The sequence below is a fragment of the Hirundo rustica genome, chromosome 7 (genome assembly GCF_015227805.2).
Source record: "Hirundo rustica isolate bHirRus1 chromosome 7, bHirRus1.pri.v3, whole genome shotgun sequence".
Lineage (NCBI taxonomy): Eukaryota > Metazoa > Chordata > Aves > Passeriformes > Hirundinidae > Hirundo > Hirundo rustica.
Window position 1 is genome coordinate 17,032,477 of NC_053456.1, and position 16,959 is coordinate 17,049,435.

At 36.1% G+C, this 16,959-nt stretch overlaps 1 protein-coding gene across 4 annotated transcripts in view; it reads right to left on the bottom strand.

Annotated features, from left to right (window-relative positions):
• KCNH7 (potassium voltage-gated channel subfamily H member 7) overlaps positions 1 to 16,959 on the bottom strand; it is a 207,657-nt gene that overhangs the window by 42,358 nt on the left and 148,340 nt on the right. The gene's annotated exons all lie outside the window — the stretch shown is intronic.

Genomic DNA, 16,959 nt, shown 5'->3' on the forward strand with positions numbered 1-16,959 from the left:
TAGAATGAGAAATATACCACATTAATAATCAGACTGTATCCACTCCAACTTCCTAGCATATACAGGACAAAAAGTACTTCATTGTAGTTTTGAGGATTAAGCTTCAACTACTTAAGTGTTTTGGCAAACTAAATTTCTGTGAAATTCATGGTGTCTACTAGGTCCAATAAATTCACTGACAATTTTACACAGTAGGTTGATACTTGTCCCCTACAGCAAACATTGAGGCATATCTTATATCCATAAAATCTGCATTATTAAGCATGTCATCAAATTTGTTTAACCACATGATAACCTTACCAGCCTACTCATGGCCAGTGAATGACTTCTCTTGTGGTGATGTAGTTTTTTCCTCCCAAAGCAAATCTATTATCATTATCATCTATTACATTCCCTACAAAAAAACTTACTCTCATTAGAAAGTGTAGGCAAAACCAACAACAACAACAAAAGTCAGAGAAAGATCTGTTAGTGTGCTTGACGGCTATCTACACTGTGAGTTTTGTAGTGTGAAAAACCTTCATGCACAGACAAATTTCACTGAGGCTATAGTTCTAATTCAGCTAAAGGTGTAACAAAGGATGTCACAGGAGTATAGTCTTTTGCTCCACTTCTACTTTTGTCAATGCCTGAAGCTTATTATTCCTTTAAAAGTCTGTATTTGTTATCCACTGGTGTTATCTAAGTTGGATTTCAATTTTATTTGGAAGGTTTATGTTTGTAAGCATTGCTTAATTTGCTGGCTCTGGAAGCTGAAATGTTTGCTTTGTTGCAAAGAGCAAGCATTGTGTGTGCACCAGATAAAACAAATTTCCTTTGGCTGCTCTTTCAGTGTGACTGAACTCTGACATGAGGGAACAAAAGCTTTAAGGATAAAAAGGTAAATTATATTTTGTTTCTATTCAGTGTTTGGGATTGTCAACAACGATGCTAATTATTGCCTTCTGTGCTGCAAATGATCTCCAAATCCTATGGGACTCAGAACACCTTCAATTTACATAGACCGGTGAACAAGCATGAGATGGTGACAACTTTCAGTTATTACTCATTTGGGCAATATTCAAGTTCATGGAATCTTACACTCTTTTTCCACCAGTTACTTCTGCTTATTCCATATTCTCCTGCTATTTAAAAACAATCCTATTTAAAAAAATAAGTTATTTCAAAGACTACTAAAATGAATAATTCTACTCAAATGAAATGATGATCAGAAGGGGATATACCTTTCAGTCATATTATCTGCTTTTTTATTGGCTTTCTTTTTGCAGTTAGTACTTTGGGACTTGAGATTTCAGCTTGTTCAAGACTGAGGGAATCCATGCTCCTCAAACATAATCTTATAAAATTCTGAGGGTCAGCACACTCTTCTCTGCTTAAATTTCCAAAAGAACCTGTTGTAAAAATCTTAAATCCTATCTTTAGTAGTCTAAGTGGCACTAAGCTTGTTCAGTCTACTCTGAAAATATTGTAAGGACATGAGGGTTAATAACCACTCCTCTTTGAACGTGAAGAAAGGAGTGACCAAGTAATCCAAAATAATATGTGTTAGCTTCAAGCAGCCACTAAGCACTGTGCTGAGCTGGTAGTAGAGGCTGTTCATCAATTTTTTGTATTGTAACAAAGACTTGCACTTAACTAATGGTGTTGGCTATTTTTTTTATGCATTAAATGCATTAGCTGACAGCAAGCTGAAGCGTTGCTTAGTCTATTGAGCAGTCTTAATATTTTTAGTCTCCCACCTCATGAATTGACCAGAAATGTTTTCTTAGTATTTAAGAACAGTGAGTATATGTGCCAAGTGAACTGCTATTTATAAAATTTATATCACTGTTCTCCTGCTTTACTTTCAGACAATGAAGACAATGAATTAAGCAACAAGGACAATAAAGCTTACGTCACATGTTTCTCTCTGTTGCTTGAAAATTCTAGACACTGTGCTTCATTGCAGAGCAACACTTAATGTCAGTTGGACTAATACCCCTGAAATCTGACTCCTAATCTAATTTTAGTTACATTTATTTCTAAATTGGTTTAAACTGAGTTATGCAAAACTGGACTTAAAAAACCCAAACAATTGGAAAAAATGAGGGAACAGCAGTATGAAAGTGATCATAGCAGAAATGCATCCAACTTTTTTTGGCAATCGTTTCTTAGATCCACAACACAGGAGAGGCTGAACTGATGGTTGTGAGTTTCATATTCATAATGTTATATAGAACTTTACATTTCTAAATTGCTTACTCCCATGCAATGAAAAGTGAAAACAAACTCTCATATAACTATTTTGTTTGTTGTATCTTGAGAAAGATGTGACTTCATTTGTCAAATAAAAAAATCACTGTTGCACACACACAAAAAAGACAAAACATTATTTAATTTTGGCAGTTTCAATAAAGACTGATTGACATATGAGATTAATTTCCCCTTTTTCTTGTTGTGTAACATCCTTGTAAAACTTGGGTACTGATGTTGGCCAATTTTGGCAATCTTGGCTAGATGGAAGACTTCAGTCTACTTAGAAATTCCCGCAGAAGACTTTTAATATTTCCACATAAGATAGATGTCATCAAATTCACTGTTAGTAAAAAGAAAATGTATTAACTTATCTCTTCTGGACAGTAAAACTCATACTTTGGATTGTAAAAGAGGTAGTTTAGGGAATGAAACATTTTTAAGAGAAAGAAATGTGATTAGGACAAGACTGAAGTATTGCAGTGTTAAAACATCTTTGAACCTTGGGACAACACGTAACAAAAAAGCCAAGCTTCCTTGCATCTTACTTAAGACTGTAATGTTAAGCAGAAAAAGTCATATCAGCTGCATTGGTTTCTCTTAAGAAAAATTAGGAATATTCAATCTTGATTAAATATCACCTCACTCTGGCTTTCCTGGAGAAAACAGGAATGTATCTATAACTGGCATACTTTACAAGTACTATTAGGTGATAAGATTTATTCTATTTAAAATGAGAACATTTCAAGGTTAAATAAATTTTACTATATTTTGCCTTTGAGTAAAGAACTCTGATATAAAATTCAACTTTTCTGTGTTCCTGTTTATCACATTCACTGTTGAAGCAGCACTGTTGAAGCAACACTGCTGCAAATTAGAAGACTTTGTTCAAACTCATTTTTGATTCTATGAATCTTGCTTGAGGTGTTTCACAAAAACAGGGCCGATGAACACCTTCTGCACTTTTTAGGTTCATGCACTCTCTTCCTAAGATCAAGTTCGAGGTGGCATTTATTATAGAAGGGCTGCAATCAGATATCCAGAAAAATATGGAGTGAGATCAAAGAACCATCATCAATTAGCATGGTTTTAGATTTTTCCTTCTGAATTGTTCAGTAGCTTTCAGTTCCTTAAAGGTAACAGTAGTTCACTGAAATTGAAAGAAAATATATTTAAGGATAAAGAAAATTTATTATTGGCTGCTGTTTTGTTAAGCAAGAGGAGAAAGTGTAAAGTGTATGTACCAGAGGTTTCCCAGGGGGAATATCAGGTGACAGTTAATTAAAAAAAAAATAAAAATTCAGTAAGACTTATCGCTTTACACTGGGTTACACTGTTCATGGCGTAATATTTTTGGGACAGTTCTATCATCTTTTCCCTTCAGAAAACCTGCCTGGTACCAGGTATAATTTCTACCCTGTGTTGTGTTTAAAATATCTTGTTTTGCATAGTCTTTTTTGATGAAGTTTCAAAGAGCCAAACTGGGTTGATGTGCTTTGCAGTACATTGGCCATATGCTTCACTGGATAACTGGATTGTGTAGGGGACTCTTGTTGTGTGCTCGGCAGCATCACATGCAGGAACGGTATTTGACCCTTCTTCTTCCCTGTACAGGTTCATTTATAAAAATGAATATGTAGGCAAAATGTTATACAAGATATTGGATGACCTCTGGTGTCTGTTACTGAGTTTCTCGGTGATTTTAGGCAAGCTATTGTTTAATCTCTCTAATTCCTGTCAAGTAAAGAGAATAATATTTACAACTGAAAGTATCCTAAAGGATAATGAGCAGAAAACTTTCATAAAAGCTACTTTGTAAGAGCAATAGGATCCCATAATTCTTCTCTAAATTTACTTGATTCTTTTTATTTTTTAAAATTAATTTACACAAATATTTGTCCTCCTCTGCACCAAAAGAAATGTGACTAGCAGGTTGAGGAAGGTGATTTTTCCCCTCCACTTTCACGAGACTCCACCTGCAGTGCTGCATGCAGCTGTGGGGCCCCCTGCATGAGGTGGGCATGGTCCTGTTGGAGCAAGTCCTGGGGAGGCCACAAGAATGATGAGGTGCTGGAGCACCTCTGTTATGAAGACAGACTGGGTTAGGGTTGCTCAGCCTGGAGAAGAGAAGGCTGTAAGGAGAACTTACAGCACCTTCCTGTATCTAATGAGGGCCTACAAGAAAGTCAGAGGCTTTTTACAAGAGGACAAGGTGGAATGGTTTTAAAGTGACAGAATACAGGTTAAATTAGACGTTAGGAAGTATTCTTTACTGTGAGGATGGTGAGTTACTGGGACAGGCTGCTGAGAGAGGTTATGGATGTCTCACCCCTGTGAGTATTCAAGGCCACGTTGGTTGGGGCCTGAGCAACCTGGAGGAGTGGAAGGTAGCCCTGTCCATGGCAGGGAGATTGTAATGAGATTATCTTTAAAGTCTCTTCCAACCCACACCATTCTATCATCCTATGATTCTACTATTCAAACTGTAGTTTCAAGATGCTCTGGGAGACCCCTACTGCTATCACATGTATATTCATAAATTTTGTTCAGAGGCATTTCACTCTAAATTCATTAAAGAATGCAAACACACACAGTGAAAACCAAAGACCTAGAAACAAAGCAGCAAAATAATATATGAATTAATCAGAGCAGAAATAATAAATGATTAATGCCACCATGAATTTTTAAATAAATAATTCTGTCAAACCATTGCACGGATTAACAGTATGGTTTCCTGGTTATTCTACCACTTCATGAGAGCAAATGTAGGGCAGGGTTGTTACATGCTGCACCAAGGCTCTTCAAGTGACTATAGAGATATGTAAAGTACATGAACACAGAAAAGAACCAGGAACCATGCCTGGTGCTTTCAAGAAGCACTGAACTCATCCCATGAACATATTGCAGTTGCACAGACCAAACACAATAAGCAAGTTATTCAGAAAATACTGGACCTTTTTCACTTCTGCTAAGAAGTCACAATATTTTTTGTACTGTATATTTACAAACAGAAATGATAGGTGACTAATGTACATTCACACAAAGAATATGTAACATATTCACAATCTAGGGAACACCTTTCATCTCAGACAGAAGTACTGCACATCCAGAAGATTTGAACAAAGAGCAATGTTTACAGGTGACAAAATATCAAAAGAGGTATGAGGGCTTAAGAGAAACTCAACTCAGTTTTAAAGCAGATGGACACAGATGTCTGTGTGAGGAGCAGATGTAGATGTTCGATGCAAACCTTAATAAATTAGATGGTACTTTGCTATGTCTCATGACCAAGTGTGTCTCATATGAAATGTATGTATATTTAAATGGTGTAGTTATATTCAGTACTAAATACTGTTTTGTCACTGCTGCTTTTGCAACAGATGAATTAAAGTAAATCTTGTACTAACGAGGTTAGCTACTGCATAGCACCTCTCATGTTAAGAGAATTTCATAAACATTTAATAAAGTTCAAACTATAAATATAGTTCCAAATTACTTTAGGAACTTTAAAATAAACATTTATCTCATCCATAAAACATCTTGCGTAAAACTATGGAAGATGGTACCTGTTCAAATACAATGTTGAAATATTTATTTCTAGGAAATATTATATGACATGGAAAAAATATTATTTTGCCAATGTGTTGCTGCACTCACTCCAGCATAGTCCAGTGCTAGGCACACAGCCTTGAGAACTGACAGGATGATCACTCTTTAAGCCAGGAAGGATGTAGCAATTCTAGAAACACATCAGCTCGTCATATGCTGCGAGACTTGAAATATCTACAATGAATAGTTATTTAACAAACTCATTGTATAAAGCATACTCAACACCAAAATATGAAATTATGTGAAAATGTAAAGAAGAAACTGAACCAGGATAATTGTATTATAAACATTATCGTAGCTAGTGGAAAAAAGAGAAGGAATTTGGAACATCCGTCTCTTTAGATCTAATCCAAATATACAATAAAATGTCTTCCTTTTAACAGGTAGTTTTGAACTAATTTTCAGATCTTTATCAACAAAGCTAATAACAGTTTTGGACAGGAAAAGCTTGGAAAAGAAAAGAAATGAGAACATGAATCAGACTTATAAGCTAAAGCCATATTCTTGTAATTGACTGTTGTTGTCCTGACCTTAAATCTGAATGATAATGCACTCAAAATGAGGTAGTATTGCTTTAGCTTTAAAATTATTTTAATAGATTTTATGGAACTGTCTTCTCTTGAAGTATATTTCCTGTCTCTTTTCTCCTGTGTATTAGTTCTGTTGAAGCACCAAGCTATAACTAACATCTCTTTCCTTCTCCTCTCTATTCACACCATTACCATGAGACATCTACAGACTGGACCTGCTGAGTAGATTTCTGAATCTAAAACCAAGTGAAAATAAATATTACACTAGTATTAATGAACAAATGGAATTTAAATTAACATTGTCTCTCTGATAGTAGGCATTACCTAATTCCCCAAAAGATTATAATGGACTTTCATATTTCAGTCATCTTGATGGTTGTCTTCCTTATGCAGACACGAACAATTAGGATTACGCTAGTACTGAAAGAAAGCTGAAATGCTCTTGATTTAGTGCAAACACGGCATTATATAAGGCTTTGATGTATTAGCATTACAAGGTATTTTTACATGTAAGATATATTTTTACATGTCTTTCAAAGGAAAGCTACCAAATAACATCTTGTGAAATACTAACGGTGGGGAATGTTAATATTACCTTAATAACGCCCTTTTGTCCTTATGTCTTTATTAAAGGCTTTAAAATTATGTAATATGACTATTTGTATATAATGCTGAATGCTAAAACATTCTCTGAGAGACAGTTTGTAGTAAAATAATGAGGTCTTATATATATATATATATTTTTTTTTTTTTTTCTGTCATTATGTGAATCTTGTTTGAGAGCAATGGGACTTCCTGGAAGTGCTAAGTGCCTTGCTGAGCATGAAATGACAAACTTTCACAAAGTTATCAAATAATTATATAAATCATATTCAGCTAAACATATTTACATACACAGCAACCCAAAATCTTCAAATGGTTAAAGAAAGTTATGCATGTCCCATGATTAAAGCAGTAGAGCAGCCTTTTTCTCCTGTTTGTTAAGTAAAATTGTTTAGGTTTCAGGGAAATAATATTTATTGGATATTACTGTCACACAAGACACTTTCACCAAAATTGAATATATGTAATATCTCTAACCTATAATTTATTTTTTATTAAGCTAGATATTAAAAGAGAGGAGGTATTTTTATAGCTCATTTTCCATGCAAATATTAAGAAATGGTATATAATCTTAAACCTCGGGAGCCTCTTCCTGCCAGTCAGTATGTAATTACTTTCACATTGGTGAATAATGCATTGTCAGAGAAACACGGATTTACTGAGAGCACTTTACTGATCTTTAAACTTAAATTAGGGATATACAGATCATAAAAGAAGATATTTACAAAGAAGATATTGACTTTTTTTTTTTTTTTTTAGCAAAACCCAATGACAGAATATGTATTAAAAGCTGTGTAACCATCTTATTTAAAAGTAACTATGAGATATTATTTCAGAAGTCAGCAAATGCTATCCTTCAACATTCTAGTGAGTTTTTGAGTTATTCATTGCTCTTCTGGCAACACTAAGCTGCTGACAAGCCTTTATATGTCTGAAAACAAAATATCAAGTGTCAAATTTCTCACAAGGGCTTAAATAATTGTGTGGTTTTTAGCAATCAAAAAAATATTTTCTATCATCTGTTCACAGCATGACAATAAAACAAGCAGATTTTGCACTTGTAGATGTTATCTCATCCTTCTTACAATATTTATGATAAAAACGTATTTTTCATTATTATACATTTTGACTGGTTTGCTAGCTATTAAACACTTTGATTGGATAAAGAAAAGCATAATAGAGAATTTCTGAAGTGCAAGGAGTGATGAAGTAGCTACATTCACAGTTTGGTTCTATGATTACAGTACTTCCTGACTTAACTGGCAGGAGGACAGTAGAAAGGAAGAAAAGATCCTTATACATATCTTCATATTTAACTTTCAGTTTCACGGTCATTTTTTTCTCCCATAATATGCAAAATAAGCAAACTTCAGTTTCTAGAAAATCTGCATTGTGTAATTAGACCCAATAGTGTTTAAAAATGTATGAACTGCAATTGAAACTGTTCTGGAGGGGAGAATTTTTTTTTACTTTAGAAATTGTTATCTTCCCTGATGCTCTCCTTTTTTGTGCCTAATGAGCACATCCCAACCTTGTTCACTTAAATGAGATATTTAGTCTTAGCATTCTGCCCAAGTTGCCCAAGTTCCTCTCTGGACACACAGTTAGGAAAGTTAAGTGTATTGCCCAAACTTCTATAAAATTTGACCATCAGTATTTTAACCAAAAAGCCATTTGGCAAGGGTAAATGGAACAGATTGCATATATAGATGTAGAAAATATGATGATAAAAATTATATTTCATTAGTAAAACCCACATAGAAAAATATGATCCAGATTTCTAGGGCCACCCATTCAATTTGTGCTGGTTAGGCATAGAAAAAGGTGGATTTGTGACCATGGAGAAGTGGGCAGATAAACTTGCCTTTGCTCAGCCAGTAGCTGGATCTTACATTAGACACTTTATTGTTTTACAATGCAAAAACTTATTTTAGTTTTGGGGAATTGTGGCAAGACATGGTATGATCTTTATGGTGATTCTTCACTAAATTCTGTATTCCAACAGAAACAATAACAAAGCCAAAACAGCACAGAATCAGTGAGACAAAAGTAAATCCTTGAGCAGCTCTAACTTGCCCATGTTATGCTAAATGAAACTCATGTTTAGGAGAGAACATGATGTTTTATTTAAGGATTTAACCAGTGTCCTGATTCTGGCTATGAGAGAGTTAATTTTCTTCTTAGTAGCTAACACAGTGCTCTGTTTTGGATTTAGTATGGGAAAAATGTTGACAGCACACTGATGTCTTGATTGCTAAGTGATGTTTATCCTAAGTCATGGACTTTTCAGTTTCCCAGGCTCTGTCAGTGAACAGGTGCACAAAAAGCTGGGAGGAAGCATGGCTAGGAGAGCTGACCTGATCGGGCCAAATGCATAGTCCACAGCACAGAACGTCATGCGCAGACTATAAACTGAGGGGGATTAGCAGGAAGACAGATTTATAATGGCTTGGGAATGTGTTTGGCATCAGTCAGCAGGCAGTGAGCAATTGTATTTTATCACTAGTTTTTCTTGGGTCTTTTTTTCCCTGGGTCACTGTCTCTCCCTTTTTCTCTTCCTCTCTTTTTTTTGCTTACAATTACTATTAATATCACTCCTGATTTTCCCTTACATCCCCGTGAGGGTGGAGGAAGGACCTGAGCAGCTGCTGTATGGTACTTAGTCACCAACTGAGGTTAAACTGTGACAACCAGGGAGATAAAGGTGCTACTGCAGGCACTGAGAGCTCAAACCAGCGGAAGAAAATGCTGAGAATAGAAGCCTGGAAGCCCTAATGTTCATTGTTTTTTAGATATATATTGACTAATTTATCACATTGTGCAAACTGCAGTTTCCTTTCCTTACTGGATATTGTGGGTGTAAAGAAGTGAGAAAACAGACAGCACAATATATCTGGAAATAACTACCCTAGACAAAACTTATTTTTCAAGCTTTTTTTGAAAACCTGTAAGGAGGCCACGGTCTGCATCCTATCCAAACAAAATTTGTCAAAATAAATTAGCTAGCCTCTAACAAGTTCTGCAGAATAGCCATAAGCCACAGGCTCTCATTTTTTGTTCAATTCCAAGCCCAGCAATGAACAGCATTAGAGACTAAGACACAGCAAAACGTGCTGTTCTCTTTTGCTTATAGTCTTCCATTTGTAACTCACCTGCAAACCCAGTGGAGCTAAATTTCCTTGAACAGAACAAATTGGTTCAAATATGAGCCCATATCATTCAGCAGTTCTTTTGCCTCAAAAGAAAGGTTTCTTCATAATTAATAGAATTCATTTAGAAAGTAAAACATTTTCAAACAAGATGGACAGTAAGAATAAAAAAAAAAAGTAAAGCTGTGAAATGAAATTCTCATTTAATAATTGTTTCTCATTTAGTAGTAGTCGTGTACTCAACAGTCTGTCTGAAGCTGAATATACCATCTCATGCCAGCTTCCAAGATATTGAGTAGTCACTGAAGTTTCCATATTTAAAAAGATGCTGCCTTAATGTAATACTGACAATTTTTTGAATAATAATAAAAAAAGGTTTATGCTTGCAAATAAACCTAAAGTATATTAAGAACAATTTCACTGTGTGCTGCCATGCAAGATTTATCCAATTATCAAAGAAAAACAGACTTACCAGAGGTAAATCAAATATCAAGAAGAAGAAACTGAGTTTTCTAGGTACTATGAATATCAGCTAAATATTCATACAGTTTCAGTACTTAATTTCAGATAGATTTTAATTTTATAATATATTTTTACACTTTAGATGGTGTTGGAGATTGAATGTTATAATTTTTGTCCTAAACATCTTCATGAAGGACTTTTGCCTACTATAGAAAAACTGTATTACAGAAGCTGTAGAGAAGACCACCGTGCCCTGATTAGGCCTTCTGACTGAGGTCCAGACTACTTGTTGATGAAGATAGTGACTCGGGTCTGGGCTGAGGGGGAAGAATACATTCACAGCTGGATTAAGCTTAGCACTTTCGGGATGGAGACCACAGCTCTGGGCTATCAGCTCCCAGGCTGGCACAGACCTTCACACCAAAGGGTGGGGATAGGAGAGGTTTTGGGTGTGTGTTGAAAAAGCCTCTGCTCAGAGGCAGTGAACACCCATCCTCCTCTGTGCAGAGCTCTGCTGGGGGGCCCATTCACCCCGGGAAAATCTGCATTCACATGAAGGAAAGCAGAAGGGTGTCATGGCCCATCAAAGGCCCCCACAAAGGGGTCCCCAAATCCCTGCGCCAGAGCACTGAAGTATGATGCAACTGATCCACAGTGTTGCAAAGGACGATGTCAAACTAGCCCCCTAGGGGAGGCACCTGGGCATTCCTATCTGGGCCAAAAATACATCAATCCACTGGATTCTATACTTTTTGGTGCAGCAGCAGTGGTGGGGGCACGACTTTCACCACCAAGAAGACCAGATGGAAGGGGAGAAAGAGACATGGTTGGGACCCTGGGAAGGACGATATGTTTCCACTTAACCCCTGTCACTCTCTCCCTGCCCCCCCACTCCCCAAGCACAACTCTCTGTCTTTCCATCTTTCTCTCTTTCTCTCTTTCTGTCCTCTCTCTCTTTATCTCTTTTACTACTAAATAAAATATACCATTTTTTTTTTTATGGCATCAATATCTAGCCTTGTCTGGTTTTAATCAGGTTTTTTGAGTATATTTCAAACCTCTCTAGGTCTGACCCGTGTTATTCACAGAACCTTAGCTTCCTTCACTCTCCTGTGTTTAAACCGGTTCATGACAGATGGCCTAACTAGCCACTTTTAATAAATACTTCCTAGAGATTTTTGTTGTGCTATGCTCATTAATTTTACATTCAGTAACACCAATACCCCCCATGAAGCTCAATAAATGCTTTGAAAACACATTTTTCCAGATTTATTAACTGCAACTATGTATTAAGTATATCTATTTCGTAAACATAATATTTGGAATTCAGTGAACATTTGATTTTCGATTCATACATCTGATCCTTGATTTTTCCCCCACCATGATTTTATTGATCTCTCAGTATAATTTAAGGAGTGTTCCTCCTTCTTCTCCCCTACCCCCTTCCTTTCTCTCTCTCTCTTTTTTTTTTTTTTTTTTTTTTTTTTTTTAAGCATTGACTCTGAACCATTCTGGGTTAGCCCTTCTCTATTGGTCCTGTCAGCAGCTACAAGCTGAAAGCGTTATCCTAGTTTTTGCACATGACAGGTAATAGATGAGAAAAGTGACTTTCTCATTTGGCTTATTAATTTTGAGGGCATTCAGAATTCATCAAACAACAACTATGCTGACTGGCATTAATGGTCTTTGCTTTTTCTTAACATTTCTACTACTTTGAAAAAAATGCTAAACCCTATCAAACTCTGACTAGAAAATACTCTCTTCAGCTGCCAGTACATCAAAAACAACTAATCCACATGCTTTTTTTCTTTCCCACACCCAAGCCAAAAAAAATAATAACCTCAGCTATTTCTTGTTAATATGCTTAAGGACCTCATTTATAATTAGTGTTAGAACATAACTGCTTTATAATCACCATCATAGTACCTTCAAATTGCAAGAACTTTCTGCTCTTTAAAATTTATTTATTCATCAATTTCTTTCATTAGTGATTTGTGGGAGAGTACAAATTTCCTTGAAAAAATGGATCATTAGATTACCCACAAAATTTTGTGTACTAGTTAGTATTACATTAAAAGACAAAAGAATTTAAATTCTTTGCTGACCACATTATTTTTTTTCCTGAGGAAAATGACTCTTAATGGGTGTGACTCTATAATTTCATGTAAATGCTAAACATTGCTTGTCTAGGTTTTTGATCTAGCATTTTGTGGCTGGATCCAACACTGGCCCTACTTTATGTACGTGGGAGGTGCCTGGCACTAGAGCATAGTTCGGAATCCAGACCATTTGAGAGTAAGGGCACTTAGAGAGGGATGGAGTCCTGAGTCTGAGTCTGTGGTGCCCAGGGTTATTTTTGTGTCTTTTTTAACAGATGGTCATTTATGTAAGATGAGTAACAGTCAAATTACTCTGGAACTACAACCCAGGACTGCCTCTTTCTAAGAGATTGTCCTGAATGTTGGCTACACCAGCAATGTTCCTGAAAAATAGCAGCTTTTCATGACCCATGAGATGCACAGCATTCTTTCCTCTTCCCTTCCTCTTTCCCCACGTCAGCTGCTATTGCTATCTATCTCTGGGAAAATATATATTTATGCTCTCCTAAAGATAGAAACTGTCCTGAGTCAACATGGTACGACTGGACCCTGATCTAACTCAGCAGTTGTGCTGTTTTGTGTAGGAGGTTGGGTTAGATGGCCTCTAGAGGTCTCTTCCACACTACATTTTTGTATGGTTCTAAGGTAACATGAAAGAGGGACTATGACTTCTTTCATAGCTGTTTTAAGACAACTCTATCTGCATGTGTGAAAGTTATTATTCTGGACTGTGCATGCCAAATGCATCAGAGGATCTCACAGCTCTTTGGAATTTCGTGGGGCTTGACTTGCTGTTCATGGTGAGACTGTTCTGGTGGGTGTCAAAACTGATGGTTTCAGCAGAGTAACCTACCAAGTTTAGAAATTTCCAAGGTCAATCCACCATGGAGTGGGAGTTTGGGTGTTTATAGCTCTAGATCAGAGAAATGAGGCTTGCCTAAATGCTGCTAGCACCTTGGTTTAAATAAGCTTTGCTTGCTTTGTAGAGTGTTAGTTCTTATACCCAAATCCTTATTATCAGGACAAATTACAATGCAGTCTGAAAGTCTATTTTCTCCCATTTCTTAGCATCAGAAGCGGAATGTTTCTTTGGCAAATGATCTAATATTAAGAAAGGTCATATACTTCATTCCATGTTAGCATCAAGACAGTAAAAACAAAGAGTTCGCACAAAACATTGATTACTCAAAACTGTAAATCATAGAAGATAGTGGATACTTTTTCCCAACTCAGCAAAATCAGGTAATCTCCTTTATAGAAGAGTAGATCTTGGGGGAAGGACATGGTCTAATTAAGGATGCATCCAGGTTACGTACTGCAAAGCAGCTGGGCTTTCCTACTGTTCCATTTCTACCATATGTTGTGAAATCTTCTCAAAACACTGCAGCAGTTCAGATGCCTGAGCCAATTCAGCTGTCACGAAAAGAAGAGGCTCTACTGTAAGGAAGGAATAGTTTATCTTTCACAATTGTGAATATTATTTTTATAACTTGGTGCAACAGCAAATAATTATAATGAAAATACTACGTTTTCTTCTGAAAGTCATCAAAAGGGTAGGGTTTATTTTCTGCTTCCATGCACTTGGAATAGCTCTTTGCTCTGGTGCAAAAGATACTACTTTCCAGTTGTGGTGACACCTTGGCACAGATTTAAATGGCCACGCTGGGACTGAGGTATTTTTACTAGTTTTCACCATGGTTTCTTTGCTTTTGGTTGTTTCACAGAGTGTGTCGTGCCTTCTAAGTTACAATGAAATTACACACACTTATACTATTTCTATAAATACATCTATAGTAATTACAAAGCCTAATTATGTAATGACAATAAAAGATGAAATTTTATTGCATGAGGGTGCTAAGTATTATTGTAAAGAAAGGGAAATGATTCCTGTACAAACTGTGTCAATTCACAAAAAACAGGAAAAAGAAGATTCTCACTGCGGAGTAAATTTAAACTTTCCATATATTAACTAGGAAATGTTGGCCCTGCTTACCCCCTAATTTCACCATTATATGTATATCTTGCTGTGTAATTGGAAGGCATCAAAATTGTTTCCCCTTTATTCAGAATTTTCTGCAATTTGGAGAATACAAAATGAACAGCCTTGAAATGTTGTGTGTATGTGAGTTATTGCAGGATGTAAACAGCACTGTGTGTCAGCTGAATTAGACTGCTGAAAACACATAGATCAATAATTTGGTTTATTTTTAGGTCTTATATTGCCACTCTGTCCTAGATGCTGGTAGTCTTCCTTTAGCCTGAAAACCTGAAGGTCAGTTTGAAGTCATGGTCATATAAGAGTTCTTTTTATATCAACAGCTTTATTTGCCTTGGGGGGATATTGTTACTTATTTCTTAATCTTTTGGGGAACTAAATAGAGTCTGTCCAGATTACAAAAACATGCAGTGAAACTACAAGGTCTATCACTTCATACATGGTCCCCCCTCTCCCTGCCCCCCCTTCGCTGGCAGCTCTATTTTCAGAAGATTTGTGGGTGTTCAGCATGTCTGCAAATCAGATCACAATATTCTGTGTAGCCTGTCAAGGTATATATTTATCATTTCATCAGTCATATGACCAGTCTGGGTATATATATGTTTCCAAGAGGTGGGTGGATAATGAAGTTGTTTTGAAAACTATTATTACAAGATGTTAAAAGATTACAGAATTTTACCTGCAAGTAATTTTTTGAGACAAATCATGAACAACAGATATTGGACCATTCAACCACATTCTGCATTCCTTCAGACTCATGAATTTCAAGAAGATAAATGATCTCTGAACAATAGTGATCAAAAGCAACAAAACAGTTTTTCTTAAACAACACTATAAAGAGACAAATAATGTACACTTTTATAAACTGGGACAGTTATTTGTTTACAGTATTAAGTTATGGTCATTCAGGAATTGGCTCTTTAAAAAGAAAGATACTATTTTAGTCTTCATGAGTCTGCTTACAAGAGAATTCACAACTTTGCAGCTGTGCATCGGTGGAAACCGGATGTCTAAGGAGCTTTACAATAAATCAATATTCAAACAAAAGATAAAATCAGTTCCTGTTGTGCCTTTGCACATTGCAATTTTAAGGCCAGAAGTCTCCTTTATGAATTCATAAAATATGTTAAGGGACAGATGTCAGACTTTTGCCCTACTGCTTTCTTTAAGGAATCTACTTTTTGTGCCTCTAGGAAGACTTGTCTCTCTCTAACTATAAGTGTCAGGATCCCAACTGAACCTGTCAGTACAAAATAGTGCAGAAATTGCACTGTCCTCCTGAAAAGACTGTAAAGAAAGAAATAATGGAAAAAGTAAGTTGAGATTCTTCTAGAAGAGAGTGACATCAACACCTCTGGAAATAACAATGAAAAACACTTAAAAAATATTTTTTCTTAAAGTGGAATGGAAATGTCACAAATATCTGCACTGGAATATGACAATGCCAATTTGTCAATCAGGGCTATCTGGCACCTACACCTGAACTAATTCTCTGAGTAAAAGTCAATGCTATGCAGAAACAAGCATCCAGAAGATGTAATGCTTCTTGACATTACACAAGGAGTTATGATCAGTGATGCCCCAGGTGAAAATCCAGGCAAAGCAATGGGGGAATCTACTTACTCAGGACCATCACATGTGCAGCACTTCACTGCAAGCTATCTCTCAAGGCAATTCTCATCTCTACATAATGTCTTGAACTCTACTGTTAAGTAGAAAAAATGTATTGGAAAATTTCTTGTTGTAGAATATATAACTTAGATTTTTTTCTCTCAAAGTATAAACTGCTGTCCCACAGCATCTCTTTCTTCTAAAATGATTTCCTAAACTTTAGTCTACTTTCTATTTCTAATTTATTCTACTAAAATCTTTCTACTGAAGTATCTTACTCCTTTTTAAATGTTTTCTCAAAGTGCATCACTTTCTCTAAACACAGTGGCCAATGACTCTTATTTACTTTACTCATTATTCTTCCTCTCCCCTCTGAAGGTGGCATCCTTTCATTTTTCACTCTCTTCAAGAACTGAATTGCATCTCCAGGTCATGGATATCAAAGAAGTTATACAGATATTGTCTTTGGAAAGAACTTGTTGCATCCTGTGATGCTGATACTTCATTTGATATTACTGATACATGGGAGAGAATCCAGGCTGCATGATCCAACAGGGAAGCTCACTGATATTTTTGTGTGGTGCATTCCAGAGTCCATGCCTCTGTATTTTGAGCTGCACAATGAGGAGCCACAGTAGAGGAATTGTCAGATTATAACAGCAGGATCA